Consider the following 4,941-nt stretch of genomic DNA (forward strand, 5'->3'; position numbering starts at 1 on the left):
CAGGGCACAGGGAGCCCAGATGGCAGAGCACAGGGAATGCACTTGTCCAATCTATGGTTCCCATGGGAACCCCGGACTGGGCTGGAGTTCCCGGACTGAGACTGGGCAGGTCTCATCCCTTTTGGCAGCTGCAGAGTCCCAGGCATCAACACGTCTGTCCAGCCCCAAGCAGAGAGGGCTCACGTCCCAGAAAGACTTGCCTGTTCATCTCATTTACTGTAACGATGGAGAAACCACCTTCTGCAATCAACTTAAGGTGCTTAGAAAAACCACTTTGTCTCCTCCATTGTCTAGGAGTCCAGGAGTCTAACAAAATGGAGCTTTGCCTTTTAAAGGTTGGGTGATTTCTCACCTCCAGGAAAATGGAGAAATTAACCATTCTAGCCTCTCGCCTTGTGACCCCCTCCAAACTTTAAAGAGGACAAGTGTGAATGGCCGTGGGACTTTACAGGCCTGCAGGTTAGATCTGCTTCAATCAACTAAAACGGACCCATGTTAGGGAGTCTAGATTTAAAATGTCATTTAAGGTTTTATGGTCAGACCATAAAACAAAACAGATTTATGATATAAATAAAATACAGTTCCTTTTTTTAGAACTTGGTCACAAAAACTCTCTCTCTTTTTTTTTTTTCTTCTTATTTTGGGTACTATACTCTTTGGGGCCATGCCCTTTGTCTGAAAGGAAGTCTTGTCCACATCCTACCCTATGGGAGAAGAACAGTAGCCTGCCTGCCAGCTCCTCTTTTATCCAGCTGGGGTCATCTTAATTGGTCCCAAGCTGATCTGGAGAGAAAAAGGCTGGGATTCTCACCTGGAGCACTGACTTCCATTGTGACTGAAGAGCTGGGAAATGCTTTGGGAAGGGGATACGCCTCCCCTCACTGCAGGAGAAGGGCCCTCTTTTCACAGGCTGGCCCCGTGCAAGTGACACCTGCTGGAGCAAAACGGTTCTCCTGCAAATCAAAGAATAAAAGCTGCTACCAGCTGCCCCTTCACTTTGCTCCATCCGTTTTTGGTTACCTAATTGAATCTCTCTCTTTCATTCTCCATCCTCGCGTCGGGCTGGCAGACAGCAGTGCCATTGGCAGCACAGTTCCACGTATGAATTGGCTGCCAGACTTGCTGTAGTCAACTCCTTCTTGAACTCTCTGCGTGCTAGTTCAGAGAGCACTGTTCTCCCATCATCCCACCATGGCACTTCCAAATAGCTGGATATAATTGGGTTCAGAGGAGTTCAAAGCCATGCTCCAGCATCCTTGTATCAAAGCTCATTGAACAACAGGGGAACCGTGCACTCAAATGCAGGCATGGGGTGAGGAGAGTTATTAGTGGAATACATTCAAATCTGTCACGCTAGATTCCTGGGTACACAACTGGATTTTGGTTCAGCTTTTAAGACTTCAGGTGTGGTCCCCAGGAGATGGCTCCTATAACCGCTGTAAAAATATCATTTGTACTAATGCACTTTGCCTATTTCATAGCAGATCCTTGTGAGACTAATTTCCTTTTTTTTTTTTTTTTTAATGTCAAGGCTTTCTCCAGAGATTGTTCATTCATTATATTTATTTTCTTGGACATGATTTTAACAGACATTCCCCTGAAGAGCTTGTGGCTATTAACTTTACGGAAGGGTTGCTCAAGAGACAGTTAAAAGCAAATGGTTTAAGTGGAAGGATTGGGCCACAGCCCCTCATGGGTATTCATCTGCCCCCAAACTCATTTCACTGAGTCTTCCTTCACAGGCCACAAGCAAGAGGAGCAAGAGGAAAAGTCTTCTATCATTTGACAAGATGGTGGGTTCCAACCACTGCTAAATGCTAAATCCTGTCATGCTCTGATCTTTGTGGGCTGTACATTGGGACGCCAAGAACTATGTCAAAAGAGTGATATGGAGGGATTCAGGAAACGAATTCATAGGGGTGGTATGAATTGCATGGGTGTCAGATGGCTGTCTGATGTCCCTCATTTAATTAGAGTATCATCTCACCCTGCCATGGAAAGGTCCCCAGACATAGTCTTGGGAAATTTCACACTTTCCAGAGTACATATTGCCCATCTCTCACATTTAGGATCAGGGACTGGTATCATTAAATGTCTCCTGAAAAACTTCCTGTTCAATGAGGGACTTTTGTCCAGGACACAGGAGTCAGACGTCATCCATTCTGCATTTGAATACTTTCAGTGCCTGGAATTTCACCTTCTCCTAAGGCAACTGTGTCTTCGGTTTAACCATCTGAATTACTATAAAATTATCTTTTCATAGGACTGCATCTAGTCCCATTATTACCATTGTTTCAGTGTATCTTTTGGAGCAACAGACAACTATTTACTCCTATTCTCACAAAAATACTTTTTCCACTTTTAAAAAAAAATACATTTTTGTTGCTATTCACTATTCATGCATTCCACAGTATTGGGGCACCAGCAGTAGATCGGATCTTGGCTGGGGGCTGGAGATAGGATGTCACCCCTGTCTTCACAGGACTCAACATCCAGTGAGAATTACATTTATGCTAAGTGCCGTCTTTCCCTGAACTTACCTCTCTCTGCTTGAAATGTTTCACGTTACTCATTTCTTTCAACATAAAGACAGCATCCCCCATACACCCCTAGCGCCTCTTATCATGATGCCATTGACATGTGCTGCCTAGAAATCAGCACAGATCCTCTCGTTCTGTCCCACTGCTGTCTGTTCTGGTTCTTCAACCTCATCCGGCATTCACAGGACACACCAGTGTCTCGGATTTGGTTTATGTTAACGAAAACCTAGTCTATCTTGTTCTGAAATAGGAAGGGAGGAGAGGTTGGAACAGGGCTGCGGGATGGCTATTCTTAATTGATACAATCAATCTTAGTGAAGGGAGTCTAAACTCAGACGCCAAACCATTTTGGTGAGAGTCCTTTCAGAATATCGCTCCAAGCACGCCTCAGACACAGCCCCGTCTCATCTCCCAGGCGATGCTGAGGGCGCCTGGATATCATGACAGTCGTGGTTTTTCCCCATACGCTACTGAGAACACACTTGTATTAATAATTGATAGCATTCACCTACGTGAATTTGAAGCAGGCTTAGCAAGATGGAAATAAAGCAAGTCACAGAACTGTGTGGCATCCTCCTGCTCCTCCTTCTCTGGGGCTCACTGTCTCTGAGCCACTCAGTTAAGTTTGTAAAGTCAGGTTCTCCATCACTCGATGGTTTTCAGGATTTGTTCATTGTCACTTTAGAGTGACCTTCCCTGACCCCTTCATTTAAAACAGTGTGTACCAGCAACACCAAGTCCTTTCTCTTGATTTATTTTTTCTACCACATAACAAACTAACATTATACTATTTCTTATTTCCTTGTCTATTTTTCATCGCCTCCAAACCAGTATGAGCTCCAGGAGGCCAAAAACTTGGTTTTGTTCACCACTAAATCCTCAATACCTAAGACAATGTCTTGTACTGAACATTAGGTTCTACAGAGATTGTTTGCCGAATGACTGAATGAATGAGTGGATGAACATGCTAAGTAAAGGAAGAAATAACTGCCGTGTCTCATCCCAGGATGCAAGGCACTTGGCCTGATGACCTCTCGTTGTTCGGCCCAGCTCTGTGTTTTTGTTTTTTTTAATTGGAGGATAACTGTTTTACAATATTGTGTTGGTTTCTGCCATGCATCAACATGAATCAGCCATAGGTATACACGTGTCCCTTCCCTCCTGAACCGCCCTCCCTCTCCCCACCTCCCTCGCACTCCTCTAGGTTGTCACACAGTACAAGGTTTGAGCTCCCTGTGTCATACAGCAAACCCCCACTGGCTATCTGTTTTACCCGTGGTGATGTATATGTCTCAGTGTTACTCTTTGAATTCGTCCCTCTTTCTCCTCCGCCTACTGTGCCCACAAGTCTGCTCTCGATGTCTGCGTTTCCACTGCTGTCCTGCAGAAGGATTCATCAGCACCATCTCTCTAGATTCCATATATATGTGCTAACATACGATATTTGTGTTTCTCTTTCTGACTTACTTCCCAGCTCTATGTGTTATGTGTAATTGCAGCACTATTTTCTGACTGCTGTGCCTCATATGATCAGAGAAAATTGCACACATTTCACTCTGAATTTGTGGAGAAAATAAAACCCATCTGAAGATTCCACAGATTTCCCAGACCCATCTCTAGCCTGTGCTCCTTTTGCACTGAATCAGAGTCATCCGAAGAAGACCACAGCCTTGGAATTCAATTTTCCCAAACTTTCCCAGAAAACTACACACAGGCAGCACTGTGGAGGGGGGTGGGGAGGAACCTTTGGGAAGGCAGCAGATTAAAAAAAAAAACCCTCAGATGTAATACAAAATATATGAATTTTTATCATTTTTATCAAATATATAAATCTTTATCATTTTTAAGAATCTACACATAAGCAATATCATATGATATTTGTCTTTCTCTGTTTAACTTACTTCACTTAATACAATAATCTCTAGGTCCCTCCATGTTGCTGCAAATGGCATAATTTCTTTTTTTTTTTTATAACAGAGTAATATGAAAAACATCTATTTCTGCTTTATTGACTATGCCAAAGCCTTTGACTGTGTGGATCACAATAAACTGTGGAAAATTCTGAAAGAGATGGGAATACCAGACCACCTGACCTGCCTCTTGAGAAACCTATATGCAGGTCAGGAAGCAACAGTTAGAACTGGACATGGAACAACAGACTGGTTCCAAATAGGAAAAGGAGTACGTCAAGGCTGTATATTGTCACCCTGCTTATTTAACTTATATGCAGTGTACATCATGAGAAATGCTGAGCTGGATGAAGTGCAAGCTGGAATCAAGATTGCCAGGAGAAATATCAATAACCTCAGATATGCAGATGACACCACCCTTATGGCAGAAAGTGAAGAGGAACTCAAAAGCCTCTTGATGAAAGTGAAAGAGGAGAGTGAAAAAGTTGGCT

This window comes from Bison bison, unplaced genomic scaffold, assembly GCF_000754665.1.
Source record: "Bison bison bison isolate TAMUID 2011002044 unplaced genomic scaffold, Bison_UMD1.0 scf7180017864148, whole genome shotgun sequence".
Classification (NCBI taxonomy): Eukaryota; Metazoa; Chordata; class Mammalia; order Artiodactyla; family Bovidae; genus Bison; species Bison bison.